The 19845-nt window shown below is 49.1% G+C and overlaps 1 protein-coding gene and 1 long non-coding RNA gene across 11 annotated transcripts in view; one reads left to right on the top strand and one right to left on the bottom strand.

Moving 5' to 3' along the window:
• The window catches only part of PKNOX2 (PBX/knotted 1 homeobox 2), an 88140-nt gene that overhangs the window by 4664 nt on the left and 63631 nt on the right, over positions 1 to 19845 (top strand). The gene's annotated exons all lie outside the window — the stretch shown is intronic.
• Positions 3100 to 19845, bottom strand: part of LOC310885206 — a 38503-nt gene continuing 21757 nt past the window's right edge. The window contains exon 2 of the long non-coding RNA XR_014574598.1: positions 3100 to 19845. This exon is cut by the window's right edge and continues 20513 nt beyond it. This is a non-coding gene — a long non-coding RNA (uncharacterized lncRNA).

Genomic DNA, 19845 nt, shown 5'->3' with positions numbered 1-19845 from the left:
TAATTAGAAAAAAAAAAAATTAACGGCGTCATCAGACCAGCCAGTGAAAGATTCCTCCTCAAAATAAGAGCACGGAGGGAAATGATTCTGGTCCTCGCGAGTGACTGGAGCAGGGATGCAGCGCTGGCCGTGGAGGTGATGCTCCAGGTGATGCACGGCACAAAACCCCTCGGGAGAGGCAGGCGGCAGGGACCTGGGGTCGCCTCCGCGCAGCTGGAAACCTGGCGCGAGCTCGGCCAAGCAGGGATTTGCAGCTGTGTCAATAAGATGAGAATTTGGCCTTGGCTCTGCTGGGCTGATCGCGTCTTTTTTTGTGTTCCCTCTTCACCGCCTCTGCCAAGAGCGCGGCGGTGGCGGGTGAAAATAACCTCTTGTTAGTCTCGAACGTTTGCTGATAAACTTAAATTAGCATTTGTTAAATATTTGCAAGCGTAGCGAGATGGAGAGCTGTGTCTGGCATATTAGAGTGATTTTTTTTTTTTTTTAAAGCCAAATAGTGCCTTTTTGGTCAGCATTGCTGGAGCGTGATGCTCTTTGCAGCTAACGAGATGCAGATGCTTGCATCCAGCTCCAAGGGGCCAATGCCTGCGACCCTTCCTCGACTGTGCCTTGAGCAGAGGAGCAAAACCAGGAGCAAAAGTAGGCTGAACGGACTCAAATGTTCGCCTTGAACTGGAAATGCTTTCTGTGCCCAGCTGGAGTGTTTTTCCCCTGGTGCTTCCATGCCTTTTAGCATCTCGCAGTGCAGATAGGCGGCACATAAAATCAGAGCGCAAGGGGGTGGAAATGCAGGGGAAGGGGTGCTTTGCAGGGACACACGGCTCCCTGAAAGACAAAGCGCTGCGTCCTGCCAGCACACTGCAAGCCCAATCCCACCGAGCCCCCAAAAACGGGGGAGCAGCGAGGAAATGCCCGGCCGCCCCGTCAGTTGCAATGAAATACGACTTCAGCGCATTAGGAAAGTGCCACCAGTCATGTTATATGTGTAGCTTTCAACTTTAATAAGGTGTTGCAAAAACTATGAAAATAGTTATAACCAAAACCACATTTTTCGGCGAGCACCAGCTCTGTTCTCCCATTCCCCGGTCACAATGTCTGGCTTTGTACCCTCAATAAAGCTGTTAAAGCCAATTGAAAAATGGCAGCAGGGCAAGCGACGGATTTGGGGTTAATCTACACGATGTGGATATCCGAAAATCGCAGCCTTATTTTGAACCATTTTAGACGACTCATATTTTATTTTGTGTCCCTGCTACGCGTTTAAAGAATGCACATCAGAAACAGGATTCGGAGCATTAAAATCGCATCGCCCCGTGTTGGGAAGCTGACCTGTAATTCCAGAAAAATAGAATGTTTCGGTGTCTGCAGGAAGCTTGTGCCGTGCGATCAGCTCTGTGTTATTCCTCATTTTTTTGGGAGGCAGGACCGGTCTTTTTAGATGCATCACTTCTAGGTTTGTTGGAAGGCGCTTTATAGCTTTATAAAGCCCTTAAAATGTTTTTTAAACACTGCTTCCAGCTTATAAGGCTAGTTTTAGAATAGCAATTACAAGCTCCCTTATCCCCAAGCAAATTCCCACTGTGATGGTGTATGTAAACCGGTTTAGACATTTTTAATGCTCGTGAGCAATAAATTTGAACGAGGAAGCAAGCACCTCAGCCCGCGCAGCTGAAAGACGTGCTGTCCTAATTTATGTGTCATATAAAACTCCGCCAAGTTGCCGAGCGGTGGGGGGAGTTCATATTTTTACAGTTTTAAGCTCTTAATTTTTCCGTGCCTGTCCCACAGCGAGACTTGTTGGTGTGCTTTGTGCTTTTCTTTTTCACTCCCCCCCCCCCAGCATCTTCTTGCTGCCTCTTAGTGGCGGTGAGCGAGGCTGTAGCACCCTGATCAGCCCCGGGTCGCTCCCAATGAACTGTCCGCCCTCGTCTTCCTCAGTGGAGCAGCCCCTGGCCTCCTCCTCCTCAGTCACCCATTTCACACCCCCACCCCCCCAAAAAAACCAAACAAACAAACCAGAAACTGGATCCCGAGTGCATTAATAAAACAACAGAAAATATATCTCAATCCCAAGGAGATCACGTTTGCACAAAGTGTCCGGAACAGCCTTTAATGCATTTGTGCAGAAATTGCTTTCCTTATATCCTAGTGACAGAGCCGATGTATCTAACTATGGCAATTAATTCGGCGGCATAAAAACCAAAGTGGGGCGTTCTGTCCACCGAATGTGTCCGTGCCCATGCCAAGGCCCTCCCTTTGCTTCGGAGGGCATTTGCGCCTTTAAAAATAGCATTTAAAATGCATTTTGAAGTTGTCCGTTAGATGGAAATGGCACTTTTGGCAAATATTTAGCAGAGCATGTGAATGCAGAAGCTGTTTGGCTCTAAGCAAACGCTCTATAAATTGGAGCACTTTGTCAGCCTGACAGCAAAGAACAAACTTAATAAACGGGATCGGAGGGTTGTTTTCCTGCACGGATCCGAGCTGTCAGCGCGTAATGGGATGGGTAACACAACTGGGATCAGGAGGCAGATTTCCGTGTGTGGCCTTGATTGAATTAATCTGGTGCAAATTTACCCTGTGAGCCTTGCCTGTGTTTCCCTCGGAGCTGGACACAAATGGTGCGGGTGGCTCTCAGCGCCCCGACGTCGGCAGAGCAAGGTGAATCTGATAACTGCGATTCTCCTAATGAGCCAATAATTAAAACTCCTATCAGCACTGCAAGCTTGCCCCACTGTGTCTCCACCTCACTCCAGGGATGCCGGAGTGATTTTAGTGATGCTGCTCCAGGGATGCTGGCATGATTTTAGCGATGCTCCTCTGGCTTTCGGGGGTGACTCTGGCCAAAACTGGTCCCCGTCACAGGCGCGTTCCCCGTTCCCCATTTTTCCTTGGTGCAGACGTCAGCACCCAAATCCCACCGGAGGGGCTGTCGCTTTGTACTGCCCGTGTTGGCTTTTTGAGTATTGCAGCCTCATCCACGCATCCCGGCGTTGGGCAACCTTCCCTGACATCTGACCTTACCTTTTCCATTTGTATGGGCTTCTTCCCTCCTCACCCTGCTGGTCTCCCTAGGCAGGATGCCTTCAAGGCATGAGGTCTGTTTTTTTTTTTTTTTTTTCCTCCTTATTCCTCCACTTTTAAACATCCCAAACTGTTTGGCTGGAGGGTACATGTGCTGAAAGCAGCAAATCCTGCTGTTTCTCCGAGGGGGAGCAAAGTGAGCGGGCTGCTTCAGTGGCACGGCTGGCAGAGCACCTGGGAAGTGGCCAAGGTTATCTGAAGGTGGGCATCGCCTTGCTCCCCGGCAGCCTTCACGGTGGGATTTCCTTCGGAGGGGATAGAAATGTTCCTGGGGAGAAGGGCTGTTATCGCCACGTGAATCGGAGCAGCGTTTTCGCTCTGTATTCGTTGTACCCTCGGAGGGCCCCGGGGCATCGTTCTGGTCCTGCTGTCTCGCAGGGCACATGTGTGATGAGCTGGGGAGGGCTCAGCATGCCCGGGCGAGAGCAGTGCAAGAGGGCACGCAGGGTGGGGATGCACCGAGGGGCTCCGTGACTGGAGGGGGAGAAAGCTCGTTTTGGGCAGCAATGGGCAAATTGTGTTAGCGCTTTCTGTCCCCAGGTCACACGTTGAATTTTACTGCAAAAAGGGAGCATTTGCAAAAGAAAGTGGTGGTGCCTCAACACTGCACCAAAGCTCTCCTGCAACTTTTTAACCAGCAATGCACCAAACTGTTCCTTCAATAAAAATTGCAAGCATCTTTTTTTTTTGTTTGTTTTCCTTTTTTTCTTCTTTAACTGCTAGTCTTTTTTTCAAAGGAGGCTGCTCCCATTGGAGCCAAATTTAAGACCCAGTCTTCATCCTTCTCGCGGGAAACTTGCACAAATGCTGCGCTCCTGGCCAGAAGAAGAGAGATTTTCAGAAGCAAGAAAGGGATTTGGGAGGAGATTTGGTATCTCCCTGTGGGACGCGTGGGAGAAACTGGTCCTCTAAGGAGCTGTGAAACCTGCGGCCGGTCCAGCTGTTTGGCCATGCAGCGATGGAGGCCTGCACCAAAAGCAGCTGAAATGCACCCAAATTGGCACCTTGGCCTTTCCTTCATGACCACTGAGCAGGGAGCAGCGGGGGTGGGAAAGCTGCCAGGTGAGGTTTGCAAAGCCCTCTTTGCATAGCCCCCCCTGCGACGCACCCTTTTCAGAGCCCACCCTTTTGCAATGCCCCTTTTGCAAACTCCTTTCACAACACCACCTTTGCAAAGCTCCCGTTGCAAAGCCCCCAGTGCAAACACCCCCTTTGCAAAGCCCAGCGTTTTACCCTAGGGGATTTTACCACCACCCCCAGGCTGGTGCAAGCCGGGGGCGGGGGGCAGCTTTGGCCCCACTCCAGCGCCCAGCCAGGACACACAGCACCCTTCATGAAACCAGACAGAATTAAACCCTTTGTTTCCTGTTTGCCGGCCGCTTTAGCCGAGGCCAGGAGCGCTCAACAAACCCGCCTTTGTGCTAATTTAATTAATCGGGGCGGCGAGGATGAGAGCGCAGGCTATAAATACCTGCTTCTTCCCGGGGGCGAGGGGACCAGTGGCCCCACAGCCAGCCCCCGCCGCGACGTTTCGCGTGGCGGGGCTGCATGGTGGTGGCACTTGGCACTTTGCTGATGCCACCGCTGGCTTGTGAAACCTTGGTTTGGTGGGAAAAGCATGTTTTTTGGGAAAAGTGCCAATGTGCCGCTATGAAGCTGTACATGCTCCGGGGATGCTGGCGGCTGTCACAACCCCACTCCCTCCCTTTCTCTTCCCCTCTCTTACCAATGCAACCCCCCGAAGGGAGGAAAATCAGAGGAATGCAGCAGCACAGCAGCTTTTCTGCTTCCCCCTGTTCCCAGTGCTGGCTCGAGCCTTCCAGCAACGTCCTGTTTTGTGCTGGAAAAAAACACCACCACGATGCATGGGTGCATGCTTCTGCCCTGCTTTTGCAGCGTTGCTGGTGCATGTGCTCTCAAAAAGCGAATGTTTAGCCTGAGTATTCAAATATTTGCAGACAGCAAATTTGGAATTGTGCACAACTGAGCAAGGCACGCTGTGTGCGGGGCCGCTGCTTCTGTTCAGGGGCTTGGGGAGTGCTGGACCCAGCAGCCTGCGGCTGCTCTCAGCGTTTTCCCGATGAGATGTTTGCCTTGCGCTGCTGGTCTTTACTTGCAATATGAGTTTCAGACTGCCCAGGCCCTTTGCAAATGAGGAAACTAAATCATGCAAAATGGGACGAGTTCCCCAAGCTGCAGAAATAAAGGACAAAATAGCTTCAAGACTTGTTGCTGAGCAAGTTTTGGCTGCACAGGGTGACCTGAGTCTGCTACAAATGGTTTCTTAAGATTATGAAGAACAGTTTTAAATCAAGAAATCCAAATGGGGCTGTTTTAGCGCGACACTTTTGATGCATAGTAACCTAATAAGCATTGATACAGCTTTTGGAGTGCCGGGGTAAGTCCCAAGCTAAAGAGTTTGGGCTCCAAACAGCAAAATTCCCCACTGGATTGCAGCAGATGGCAAATAACAGCAAATCAGAGAACAGATAAAACTATTCCCAACAACTTTGCAATAGCAAAGAGCCATGCGGCAGCTGGACATCACATCCTCACTGTTTTGGGTAGGAAAACCCCAAGCGTACATGGTGAGGGACTAATCCTGCCTGAAAAGCAGCGCAGGAGGGAAGGAGAAGGCACCTTGGGGCTGAGATCACAGCGAGGGATGCTCCTGAGGTGTCCAGAGTCAGTGTGTGATTAGACAGATACCTGTTCAAATGTTTCTTTTTCAGTTTTTTAAAGATAAAAGGGGCCTTCCGCAGCATGCAGGCTGAAAAATTTATGAGCGTTTCATGGCTTGAATAATTCCACCTGTGGGATCCCTTCTGCAATGCTGCCTTTTCATCTTGCAGAGGGCATTGGAAGCCTGTGAGGGCTGTCGAGAGAAGAGCCCCAAGTGATGCTCCAAGCCCCGTGGGGACCAAGCTGCTGCACGATGGGTTGGGAAATCCGCCTCCAAGCCTCTTTTCTAGACTCTTATTTTTGGGCACCTTCTCAGCTTCTGTTAGTTATGCTCCAACCCCCAGCTGGCTCCCATGGCACCAAAGAACGCCACCAAATGCCCCTAAAAAAACAAAAAACAAAAAAACAACAAACAACATGAAGCTAATTCAGGTGCTGGAGCAAAGTCATCTTTTGGGGGCTAAGGGGTTAAATCGCACAGTTTGGGGAGGAATCAGATGTCCTCCCAAGCTGAGATTCACCACTCCCAGCTTCACAGTTCCAGGGAACAACCTGCCCCTGCCCCATCCCCCTCAGCCTTTTAATTAGCTGAATTTCAGCGTTTGACCAAACCTAAAGCACTGCACAAGTTTGGAGCTCTTTTATCATTGCTCCGATGAATAAGACGCAGTAAGAAAAATTGGTCATAGAAACTCTTCGGGCATCTGGGTTGTTATATTTAACGCTCGTGCTATTTCTACAGTGTTTAAAACGGGAGAGAGTTTGCCCATTTATTTTAGGGTTGCATTCAACTGCTGGGTGATGTCACATGAAACCCACAGAAATTGTCGGTGAAACAATATCTCGGTTGAGCCTCGACGGCTGGCTTAAAATAGCCGCTTCATGGCATGGCTGCGCAAGGGTGAGCAGAGTGGTGGTGGCGGCAGCGTGGCTGCTTCCTCCTTTGGGCATCGCCTCCGTTTGTTGCCTGGGATGAGTTGCCCAGCTTGGGCCCCGACCCGAATTTAAGGGAGATGACAATAATTCGGTCCTCAAAAGGTGAAATGTAAGAGGAAGGTGGTTTTCCAACCCGGAGCCTTTACTCCTGGCTTGATTTGGGGGAAATCACAGCAGCAGGGTGCTCGGACCGATGCAGTGGGAATAAGTTGGTGGTGCAGGGGGGGGTGCTGCACCCATTTCCATTTGGAGAGCCCAAATCTGGCAGGCTTTCCTTGCAGGAAAACTCTGCATCTCCCAGCTCGGCGCCTTCTCCCCACTGTGCACAGGGAGCTGGAGCATCCCCGGTCAGCCCCATGCCCCGCTGGCTCCTCGACCACAGAAGGCTGCAATTTGAGCAACCTTCCGTTGCTCCCTTGGCATTTTGGGGGAAGAAACGGCATTTTTCCCACAGGAAAAAGTAGCATTGGGCTTGTGAGTTGCTAACGTAGGGAGATACTCCTGCTTCTGCTGTCTTGGAAAAGAGTTTTTTTTAAACCCGTAGCAGAAGGAGTTAGGGATTGCAGCCTGGCTTGGTTGCTGTCAGAGGGGAGACCCTTGCAAAAGCCACGGTATTGCCAGCATGCTTTGGGTTATTAATAAAAGTTCTGTTTTTCCCAGTGTTTTGGCTTTGGGGTAGTGAAAAACACTAATTTTTCACATCACATCTCATACTTGAGATGTTTAAAAGCACTCGTGACGTCCCCGGCCTTGTCGCGTCTCTATTTACACAACCTCGTATAAATATTCCACATCCGCTTTTAATCCTGGTTTTCCTGGAATTTAAGGGCTTTGGTCACGCTGAAAGTTTCTGTGCAAAACTTCTTTGTGCCAGGCTTTTTCTCCACAAGGAAAGCAGTCTGTCGAGATGTGCATCTTCCCCATCCCTTCCCACAGGGAATATTCACACACTCATATTTTGTTCCAGAATGAGCCAAAGCCCACCAAAATGATTAAACCTTTACTGGGATGAAGCAGACCAGGACTCTCAGCCTGAAAAAAGGGTTGAACAGGAGCATGCTATAAAACTACAAATAGCCTAGAGAAATATCCAGGGGATTTGTATGCACCTTCTTAGGGAGAAAAAGAGCTAAGGGATCCTGATGAAAATTATGGGCTGACATGCTTAAAAAGAACAAAAAGAGGTATTTTTTCAGTTGTTTTGGGATCTCATTGAGCAAAAGGTTGGCTGGGTTAAAAACAACAATAAAAAGGGATTGGACGAAGAAATGCCAGGGAGTTGTTAACTGCTGGGGTATCACATTTGATATCAGACATCCTTCCAGGTAACATTTTCCTGCAACAAAATAGCATTTTCCTGGATTTTCTGGTGGCTGCAGTGTCTGTCCAATTTATTATTGTATTTAGGGTAGCATAAGAGGAGATTTTTTTTTTTGTTCTTATCAATATGCTGGGGGAATCTTTCAGTTTTTCTGGTTTGGCATGATAATCTTGCAAAGCCTCACATTTCCTCCTGGCATCCAGAGTGGCTGCAGCATCCTTGGGGGGAAAAAACAAAAGAAAACAAAGCGCAGCCTTGGGTACAGCCTCAGCAAGGCGTTTTGCTGTGACACCAGGCACCTTGAAGCTGCAATTGTAGCAGAAAGGCCCCTAAAAAAAAGACCAAACAAGCCCACCCACTCGTAGTTGTTTCTCCTAAAGGGCGAAGGATGCTCTTGTGATCTCCTCCCAAAATAATCATGGCTGGGTGAGCTCGGGCAGAGCGTGGCTGGGTTTGCACATGATTAACAGCAGCGTAAGCAATCTGCATACATAGCGAAGCCCCGTTGGTATTACATTATTCTATTAGAGTTTCAAAGCTGGTCTTAAGTGGACATGATTTCTTCCCATGGACCATTAATTTTGTTTTATTGCTGGTCTGATGGCCATTACCCTTTTTTGCCGGTGCATTCCCCCATTAGGTTTGTACAATTAGCAAAACACGCCAGGAAGGGTGTTGCACCACGCTCAGCATTGCAGCATGCTCCTTGCACCCTCCGGGCTGCAAAGCTGCTCTGAACCTTAAAATGCACATGGGAGAGGAGTGGATGCGGCCACTGTGCATCTGCTCGTGTCCCGCAGCCCAGATACCTAAATTAGCAGAGACCCTAATGTGGCACTTTAATTATCAAAGCAATAGGATGGTAACCAAATCAGGAACGACCAATACCAGCTGCTCAAATCAGCAAAGAATCTTGAAGTTTAACCAAATTAGCAAAAATTCTTTCCAGGCACCAAATTAGCAAAGCCCCTAGCATGGCACCTGAATGAGCGACGATGCTGGAGTGGTGCCCAGATCAGCGAAGATCCTTGCAGGACACCTGAATCAATAAGCATCCTGTCTGGGTACCCCAGTCAGCAAAGATCATCGCCAGGCACCCAAACTGGAGATTCCAGCAGGACACCCAAATTAGCTCAGGTCCTCTCAGGGCGCCCGGGTACATCTGGGAAGCCACAGAAGAGAGGTGCTTGCTATCCTCCCTGACGGGGCCATCTCCCACTTTGGCTGCTTTATTATTTTGCAGTTTTTTCTCCCTTAGTGCGGCCGGTGCCCATGCTCTCCTCTCCCTCTGGCTTTGGCTTTTTCTGATCCATCAGCATCAGGGTTTTTGCTCATGAAATACTTCCTGGCAGAAACCCAGCGGCGGGATGCTGAGGTCCTGGGACCCTTCTCCAAACTTGGGCTTTTTCTGCACCTGCTTTTATGTATGGCTACAAGTGTAACCTCATTTCTACAGTTAAAAATCAGTAAAAACTAGCAGAAAGACTTCTCTCTGCCAAGCTGGTTGCTCCTGCCTCGTTAGAATAAAAACTAATTTCTCAGCATCTTTGGTGTCTGAGGCTCATAAGTGCTGTCTGTGTCTGGTGCCCATTGGTGGTTGTCCTTGCAAACAGAGTGCATGTACGAAATCTGATTTTCTTACAAAACCAAGTTTCAAAGGAAAAACTAGGAAAACTTCATACGGTTCCTGGTTTCAAAGTGCAATACCGCCCTTTAGGCAGCACTGAAAAAAACCCTTTTGCATGCAAGGAGAGTGCAAAATAGTTAAGTGGGTTTTGCTCCAAACTTGTAGCAAACTCAGATTGAAATCGGATGGTGGTGAGCAGAGCCCGAGAGGTGGAACCGTGATGAACTTGGTGAAGGATTCGAAGTCATCGCAGCCCAGCACTGCATCACCTCATCCCTTCTGGCTTTGGGGAGGTTTTTGGTGGCACCTGCTTGTCGCTAAAATAATCATTTCTGATGAACACAGCAGAGCAAGTTCAGCTTTGTAATCAATGAATATAAATAACCTCTTCTTTGAGTTGAATCTCTCTTCCTCGTTAGCCCTAATTAGAGCTGCTGGTTTTGCTCCTCATCAGTTAAGGGCAATGTAAACCAGGACATTTCCGTGCACACCGTTGGTGCTGCGGGCATTTACCAGCTGGGGCAGCTGGCCATGGGTATGCTTAGGGGCAGGGGGGCAGAACTACTGAATTCCTCTGCTTTTTGTTGTTGTTTTTTATCAAAAGGGTAAAGTTGGGTCTGCGGCTGCAGTGCAGCAAGGGTGGTATTTAAAACTTAATTAATCCCCCACCCCCCCAGTTAAATCAAACTAAGAAACACATTGCAGCTGTGCAGAGGCAGGGAAAAGAGGCTTCGCCAGCAGTGTGGGGTGCTCTTTTAGCCCAGAAAGGGGACAAAAAGCATCTATGACTGGTGCTGGCCTCCATCCTTCTGCACAGGGCTGGTCCTGCTGCATCTTTGTGGTGAGATGATGCTGGTATTTTCTCTTTGATACTGCTATTTTCTCTTCTCTTTCCTGGGTGCCGTGTGGGGTCACCTGGCAGGGCCAGTATGCAAAGGGGGTTGAAAAAGCCTGATCTGCCTGGGCTTGAGAAAGCAACCCACTAACGAACGAAGTGTTCATTTTAATTAGTCCTTATTGATTGTGCACTAAGGTAGACCTCAGAAGTTACCGGGTAACGAGCTCGGTGCGGGGCTGCAGGCCTGCAGCAGGCACTGTGTCCTGTTTGCTCGCCCGTGGCCGCATCCCGACTTGCGGCCTTCCCTCCCTGTAGCGCGCTGGCTTGGCCTGGCACTGGAAATGTTAAACCCTCCCCGGGCATGGCTGGACCTCGGAGTAAAAATAGATGGCTGGAATGAGGAGCTGAACAGCTCACGGGACGGCCGAGCTGGTGTCGCCTGACACCACGCAAGCAGCCGGGCACGCAGGGCGTTTTTGGCGCGTTTCTTACGAAATCCACTCAGGCCTGGCGGGACGGAGAGGATGGGGTTCCCCACGGGGATGAAACCCTCCTCTGTCACAAAATGCCGGCATGTTGCCCAAGGTTTGTGCTCTCCGGGTATGATTTATTGCTGGGCAGTGACCTCTGTGCTCAGAAATACCTGGGAGTGAACCGCTCAGCGTTGCTTGCACTGTGGCTCCGCGTGTCCTTCTCTGCTGCGGGTCTGCCTCCTCTCACAGGGAAGGGGGGGTGCTTTTGCCCAAGATCTGTAACAGGGAATTTGGCTTCATGGTAATTTCTCCATTCTGCAATGCCCTGGCAGTTTTATTCCGACCCTGGGAGCAAAGAAGGATCCTGCTCCATGCCCTGTGGTTTTTGGGGAAGCTGTAGTCATTTGGGGACCGGCTGCCAGCTGGGCATCCCAAGAGGGTCAAATCCTGCACTTGCTGCCAGGTTATTGAATTGCATGGTTTTCCCCCACCCAAAACCGCTCTGTTCCTGCACGGGGGTGGCCATGAGCCCTCCCACTTTTGGGACCTGGCTCTCCCCCCCTCCGCTGTGTGTTGGATCAGATGTCACAGCTTTCCCCTCTCCTCTGATAAACATCTCCCCACGCAGTGTGGTTTTTGCTTTGCCCCTTGGGTTGGTGGCTGCTGAAACCTGAACTCGTATTTATTTATGTTCTTGCATGTTGTTTTCAGTTGGCTCCTTGCAAGCTGTGCCCGGCCCCTCCTGCAAGAGCTTGTGCTGCCCTGGTTGCCTCGGCTTTGCCGTCAGACTCAGAGCCACAACTCCTGCCTATTTTGCTGCCAGCACCTTAAAGCAGCCAGGATTTAGTCCCGAGCAGAAGCATCCGTGCATCACATGTGTCTTTTTTGCCTAAGCACGCAGGAGTGGGCTGCTCTGGCACTTTCTGCCCCTATTGTCCAGGGAAAACCCGGACCTGCTACCCTTCTCGCCCTGCGTGGTGAAGGAGGATTTCAGTTGTTAAAGTTAGGGGATGCTGTTGGCGAGCGGCGAACACACTGTTTGTAACACCTGCAAGCCTGTCAGCCATCTTCGGCTCCTGGGCTCCTGGTTGAATTTTAGCATCCTCCAAAACCCCAAAATCTCCCTTTCAGCCCTGCCACTGCAGAGCCCCTGGCTGCATCCTGAGCCTTGGTCCCTCCATGCCACGGTCACATGCCGTGCTCCAGCCGCAGGGGTTTCACTGAGACTTAAATGGGATTGCTTCATTACCCACTGCTGCTGTAGCTCGCCCCTCGCTGGCATCGGGTGGGTTGTTCCTTGAATCTAAACTCCCTTCCAGGAGCAAAAATGGCAGCAAAACCCTTGTTGTATGGCAAACCTTCAGCTTTGGCAATGACTGCCACCAAAAATACATTGTTATTATGTAGGAGCTGGGGTGCTTATTTACTCATCTTTGCACCAGGAGAGGCAAATATCCCCAAAGATACTTCTTGGAAATGATGAATGAGGATGCACATCCTGAGGGGACGATTTGATGTTTCAGTGATGGATACAAAAGCATGAAAACTCCCAAATTTCGGGGTTTTCCCCCCATTGGCGGGGCTGCAGCTGTGATGTTTCAGCTCTCCTCCAAGCATTGCTTGGGAATTTGTTGTGGGCGGGCAGGGGGGGGTGGCATTGTTACAGTAATGCTAAAACCTGGAGACAGAGAAGTCAAGAAGTTCCAAAGACAGGAGGTTGCTGGGGCACATTGGCTTGGCCACAAATTACCCTTCTGCTACCAGTCTTGGAAGAAGTAGCTTTTTTCCCCACTGCCTATTGACGCTGCTGGGAGATGTTTTGCTTTGAGGAATTTCTCCTTTTCCCCTGCCTGCATTCGGATATATTGTTGGGGGCAAGCAGCCTGCTGCCGCCACGGGTGTGAGGGCTCTGGCAATTACCGTTGAACAAGAGTCATAAAATGAAAAGAAACGCCTGGCTATATATAAACCCGGAGTGTTCACAGGGTACCTATTTTTATGAGTTTTTTTTTTTTTTTAAAAACGATCCTGGAGTACTTCCTGGAAAACGGAGGCATGAATTGATGCTTTTTATAGGTCACTCCATAAGACACTAATAAAGCGAAAGGTTAAGAGAACGGCCACGTTTCTCGTCTCTCCTCCTGCCGGTTGTTAGAACATCAGATTTTAAATCATGGGGAATTATGAAGTGCGGCAGATTGTGCCAGCGGCTCTTTGAGCTTTCCCCACAGTGCCACGCGTCTCTGGGCCGTGGGGCGGCTCAGCACCGTCCTGCTCGCAGGTGGCCCTGGGGACAGGAGCAGAGCAACCCCATTTGGCAAAACGCCAGCAAGCAGAAATATTTTCTAAATCTCTTTAAAATAGTGGGAATGAGGCATTGCCGTATGCAGGGCTCCTAAATATGTATTGTTTTGTGGTTTTTTTTTTTTCCTTTTTTGTTGTAGTGGTGGAAAAAAGCTACATAAAATAGCATTGGGTTTGTGTGTGCCACCCTGGGTGGTGGGAGATTGCCAAGGCGCCTGAGGCACTGAAACCAGGCTGGGATGTGAAAGGTCCCCGTCCCCTGCTGTGCCCCAGAGGGGCCCTGCCATTAACCCCCCCAAACCCATCCTCGTCTCAGCCCCAAAGAGGTGAAATGGAGCCGGCAGGAAGATGAATGAAGCCAGTGAGCTGTTGGAGCTACTTTCTCAATTAATGGCTTTGTTTAATCATACCCCCTGTCCAGAGGAGTATTGTCTTACGGATAATTTCGTTTGCCTAACGAGATTTTGCTAATTAAATCTCCTTTCGGTCGGTGTGGCTCTCCCTGCAGGATAGGGGAATGTTTGTGAATCCTTCTCTGCTGCTGGCTAAATAAACCTTTCCACTCCGCTACCAAAGAAAACACGGGAATCGCAGTATCCAAACACTGGCTTGCAAATTAATTAGCTTTTGCAACCCTGAGAAGGTGCTTTGTTGCATGCACATCCCCAACTGCAGGGCAGGAAAAGGCAGGGATGCTTGGCCTTGCCTCAGGTTGCTCGTGCATCTGAGCTGGATGCCTTTGCTGTTGCAAACTGTGCATCGGAGGCTTATCCAGGGCTGACAGACTGTGAAAACCCACTGTGGGGTTTTGAGCCCCCAAAACAGTCAACCAGCTCCAAAATTTTGCGTGGGTATTGGAGCAAAAGATGGGTGTATTTCATCTGCTGCGTCTCGGCGGTGATTGCTCCAACACTCCCAGCTTGCTCCCTGACACCTGGGAGAAATCTCAGCCCTGTCACAAAGTGGATCTAAAAAATATAAGTTTGGAGAAGGAGAGAGGTGTGTCGCCTGTCCTGCCCTGGATGGCAAGAGATCCTAAAACAGGATCTTCTGCAGCGTTTTTGAGGTGTTTTAGGGCTGACGTGGAATCAGGTCCCATTGCAATGCAAGTTTTGGGACAACTTGCATGAAAAACCTCCCAGCTTTGAATCTGGCACCTGTTTAGCACCTGGTTAATCACCATTAAACTACTTGGCACTTGCTGCATTTATGCTAATAGTGACCCAATTAAGCAATAGTCATTACCTTGCACTGTCACTCAGCTAAATCATTTTCCAGAGAGACAGCCCAAGAAAATCACTGTCCCTTTAGCTGGAGCTCCAATGAAGAAGAATAAACTATATTAACTCAATATATTTATTGCACAGCCTCCTTCACATTATAGCACTTCTGACTTGGAGCTGATCACACCGATGGCAGCTGAGCTGCACCAAGCCCAAATTACACCCAAATTATTAAATATATTATCTCCAAACTAATCATTCAATTAAAAATCCCCCTGGCATCACCATCCAGTTGGCAAGTGCAGGGGTGCACCTGGACCAGCCCTGATGGAAGTTTGTTCACAAACTTTCCTGATCCCAGCAAATCCAAAGGGATTTTGCCCGGTTGCCTCCTGGGGCATGACCTCTGGAAGGGGCATTCGTCAGTGAAATTTCATCTGTCAGCACCAAAAGCTGGGGCTGTGTGAACGTTCGGTGCCCTCTTGGATGTGCTGTTAAATAAGAAGAAAGAACAGACTTTTTTTTACTCTTCTGCATTAAAGGGCCAATGCTGCTTTTACTGTTTTTTTTTTTGGGGGGAATTTTCCTGTAAAACAACTTTCTGTGCATTTTCCACAAGTTTTACATGATTCTTCTTCAGTTTGTGGCTTTTCTGGCTGCTTGGCGTGTTTCCTGTGCACGCTCCCCACACACTGCCAGGCTCACGTGCTGCTGTGCACACGTGCTCTGGTGCGTGCTCCCCCGCACACTCCCATCGCCATGCTCTCTCTGTGTTTGCTTCTTGTATGCTCCCATGCACGCTCCCTTGCATACTCCCAGCTTCTGTGTATGCTTCTTTGCATACTTCAAGCTCCCAGGTACGCTCCCATGCATGATCCATGCACATTTAGGTGCACATTTAGGTGCATGCTTCCATGCATGCTTCCAGCTCCTGTGCACACTCTGTGCACGCTCTGTGCACCCTCCATGCACACTCCTGTGCACGATCCAATGCACACTCCCTACATGCACCACATCAGGCTGGCCCTTCCCTTCTTCACCGTCAGTGAAATAAAAAGCTCCAAAATAACCCCCTTTCCTCCCAGTTTGCAAGAGCTTTGTCTGAGGTGTTGCTGACTGTACCAATTTTCGTGAAATTTGTGGGGAATTTGTTACTGTGGGGCCACATCACCCAGCATGGGCAGTAATTGCACAGGCAGAAATCCCCGCTCACCCTCATCAGCAGTCTTTGCCATGGAGGCATTCTGCAGCCCCCAAATAGTTCTGCGTGCAGCCCTGCGGGATATTTAATAATATTTAATAACGTGGCATTGTGGCGTAAACATTGCCTGTGGCTTGTCAAAGGCAGTAAACCTAAAAAAGTTACAGGGAGCACAGGGAGAATGGTGATAACCCCTTTGAGAGGCAAATAATTGGCGACCGAGGAGAAATATGGAAAATGAAAAGAAAAAAAAAACATTTATGTATATGTATATATATTAACGAAACATTAACTCTCAACACGACTTCCATGGGAGCCAGGGGTAGGATGGGGGGGACGCGTGGCTGAAAATCCCACCATAAGTAAAAAGAAAAGAAAATAAAAATGTTTTATCTCTGATCTCTTTCTGTGATAATGATCTTAACTGATTTCCGAGATGGCAGTATAGCGGAAGAAAAAACGTGCATGGTTTTTAAATGAAAGTTGCCTCGGTTGGCAACCAGAAGAGGAAAGGTCTGTGTAAATACCGCCTGCCCTCTGCAAAGGCGTCAAGGTGTTGGGTTGGGAGCGCTGGGTTTATGCACCAAAAATACCTTGAGAAGGTGAAAAAGGTGAAACGGTCCCAGAGGGCTGGAGCGGGGACTTGGGGGATTTGATTCCAAGGGCTTAGATGCTCCCAGCACGGACCTGGGACCCAGGCTTTGGTTGGCTGAAAGAGACAAAACCTGAAATTCCCTACCAGTATTTCACCCGTATTTGGTAAAACGTTGCAATAATAAAGTGGCATCCTGCTTTGCCAACTGAAAATAGGGAGGAAGGGGGAAAATTCGCCTGCTTTCTCTGGGAGTGCATCCACACGCGTGCCAGAGCTTCACCTGCCCAGCGCCCTGCGTCCTATGGTGCCAGGCCCAAAATCACAGCTGGGTTTCACTGTTCGATTCCAAACTGTGTAAATATATATTTATATTATTTTAATAGATGTATTTTTTTCCAAGAAGGTTTTCAGGGCAGCTTTTCAAGTTGTACAGCGTTTCCGATATTTATTTATTTATTCATTTATTTGTTTATTTTGCCATAAGTAAATGGCTTGCATAAGATGGCTTGCATAAGAAGCAGCGTGGCCAGCAGGCCTAGGGAGGTGATTGTGCCCCTGTACTCGGCTCTGGTGAGGCCGCACCTCGAGCGCTGTGTTCAGCTTTGGGCCCCTCGCTACAAGAAGGACATCGAGGTGCTCGAGCGAGTCCAGAGCAGGGCGACGAGGCCGGTGAGGGGTCTGGAGAACAAGGCTTACGGGGGGCGGCTGGGGGAGCTGGGGGTGTTCAGCCTGGAGAAGAGGAGGCTCAGGGGCGACCTCATCGCTCTCCACAGGTACCTTAAAGGAGGCTGCAGCGAGGTGGGGGCCGGTCTGTTCTCCCACGTGCCCGGTGACAGGACGAGGGGGAACGGGCTCAAGTTGCGCCAGGGGAGGTTTGGGTTGGGTATCGGGAAGAACTTCTTTACCGGAAGGGCTGTGAGGCGTTGGGACGGGCTGCCCGGGGAGGCGGCTCGGGCACCCTCCCTGGAGGCCTTTAAAAGACGTTTAGATGTAGAGCTCAGTGATATGGTTTAGTGGGGGACTTGTTAGTGTTAGGTCAGAGGTTGGACGAGGTGATCTTGGAGGTCTCTTCCAACCTAGATGATTCTGTGATTCTGTGATTCTGTGATTGTGTATGGTGCCTTTGGGGCTGAGCAGCAGCTGTAATGCTTGGGAAGGGAGGGGAAGGTAAATCCCGTGTCAGGTACTCAGCAGCTTCTTCCTTCTTGCAATAAGCATTGCCGAGAGTGACTTTTAGGGGACAAGCCCTGCGCTCAGGGGGAAGGGAGTGGGGAGGAGCACCAAACCCCTTCAGAGGGGTCAGGGTCCCCAGACGCCTTTGAGACCAGTGCAGCTGCAACATGCACATGAGCCCCGATAATGCTTTGAGGTTTAACCCGCGTTTGTGCCTTTTGCACCATTTTCCTGCCTTGATGAAGCGAGTTGCACGTTGTTCCTGCTGGCCAGGGTCATTAGTCCAAATCCTGAGGAAATCCCTGGCTGTAATCTGCAAATAAGAAGCTGGCAAGTTTTGTTGTGCATCGGGAGCCTTTCTGAGAAATGCTTTCCTTGGCCAGGGGCCAGGCTGGAGCCGGGACCGCCGTGATTTCAACTGCTATTTCCATGCGCTTTTCTTCCGAGGACAATTAAAGGAATACGTGAGCGCTGCCTCTGCACCGGGCTTCAGTGAGAATAATTGCATTTTGTTTGTAAAGAGGAAAAACTCCACGTTATTTGATGGCATAGCACATCACGTCACCCCATGTCACTGCATCCTGCATCTCCCTGTCAGCAAAACTGCTTTTTAGGTGTCTTTTCTCCAATTTAAGCACCGAGCGCATGCTTGAGGATTCTCCCACCCTGGTGTGGCAACAGGTTCTTGCTCGTTGCAGCTCCTGAGCATCCTCCACCGGCTTCGGACAGCTGGCAAAAACACTTCCCAGTGGCTCAGCCCCACATTTTGGGGCAAAACATGAAGTTTCCCTCACTTTCCCCTCTTCCTCTCCGTGCTGAGCGCTTGCCACCCCGCTGTCTGTTTTTCCTCGCTGAGGTTCAGTTCTAATTATGTTGATTTTCTCCAGCCCACCCCCTCCTGGAAAGCTTATTAGGGTGAATATTTTTATTTATTATCATTTCGCCCAACTCCTGCCAGCATTTCCAATTACTCTCGCCGCTTCCTTGTAATTGTCTTTCTGTAATGGCTCCGAAACAATTGCGCTAAATGAGGTGTCTCCGGCAAGATGAGGGTTTCACTTCATTAAAGGCTAATGTATTCTCAGCTCCAGCTCTGTGGGGCTGGCATGGAAGGAAAAAGGAAAAAAAAAAAAGAAACAAAAAAGAGATTTAAACAGCTTCTTTTATATTATTGGGAACAACTTTCCCTCCAGGAGAGGCTTTTCGGCTTTTTTTGTGGGATGCTGGAATGGTTGAAGGGAAGCCTGTGGAACAAGCAAAGCATCTTACTGGGGAAATGCCGACTACGGGGAGAAAACGGGGAGTTTTGGGTTGTGGAAGTGCTAGATTTTATTCCCAGCGACCACTGCACCAAAAAACCCTGCTTGCAAAGAGGGGCTGAGTAAATCCAGGAGGTTTGGTGCTTTTTCTCCCTTTCTGTGTGATGAACATTGTATTTTCACCTGCATTGAGGCGTGTGGGTTTTCCCTTTCTCTGGGCTTACACATTCTATTTTTATTTTATTTTATTTTATTTTATTTTATTTTATTTTATTTTATTTTATTTTATTTTATTTTATTTTATTTTATTTTATTTTATTTTATTTTGACTAATTTTCCTCTAAGCTCCTGCTGGCTTGAAAAATCTGGCTTTTCCCCCTTTTTTTCCCCTCTCCCTCCTGATGGGAGATGCACAGATCAGCCTCGGCCTCACAAAGCAGCACAAGAGGATTTCCTTGTGCAGTGGCCAAGCCCCGCGCTGCGAGCCCTCCTTGCACGAAATAATAATAATTATTGCTGCAAAATATCCTTTTCTCTTAAGAAGTGTCATATTTGCCCAGCAGCCAAGGATAGACACAAAGCTTTTTGTTTCTTCAGCGAAATTTCAAGGCTCTCTGGGTATTAGTATTGAACCGGAATCAGATATTGTTATTCTTATTTATAAAAGCTTATTTTTAAAAACTTTTCTCTCATTCCCCCACTGTTTTTCCGTGTTTTCTTGTTGGTCCAATCTTGCAGTGAAGAACTCAGCATTTACTCTTTTGGAAAGTGAAGATGCTGGGCTTATGGTTTGGGGATTTTCTCTCAATTTGTAAGGGTCTTTCACATTATTTATTTGGGCCCTGATTCAGCAAATGGCTGAAGTCCTGCTCAGGCCTGAAGCACTCCAACCTGAGCATCGTTAACTCAGAAATGGGGCTTCAAAGCTAAAACTGAGCTAGAAACTCATGGGAAAAGCTTCCCAGTTAGGTAAAACACAGTCAAATCAACTGTGTGTGTGGGGGTGTTGCTGTCTAAACATGGGTAAAACTCAGTTTGGAGTCACACTTCGGCTTTAATGATCATCATGCCTGCAAAAAGCTGCAAAAATGGCTATTTTTGGAAGTAAGCTGCAAGGGGATTCCCCAAA

Source organism: Anser anser (genome assembly GCF_964211835.1).
Source record: "Anser anser genome assembly, chromosome: 22".
NCBI classification, from domain to species: Eukaryota; Metazoa; Chordata; class Aves; order Anseriformes; family Anatidae; genus Anser; species Anser anser.
This window is presented reverse-complemented; position numbering and strand designations above follow the sequence as displayed.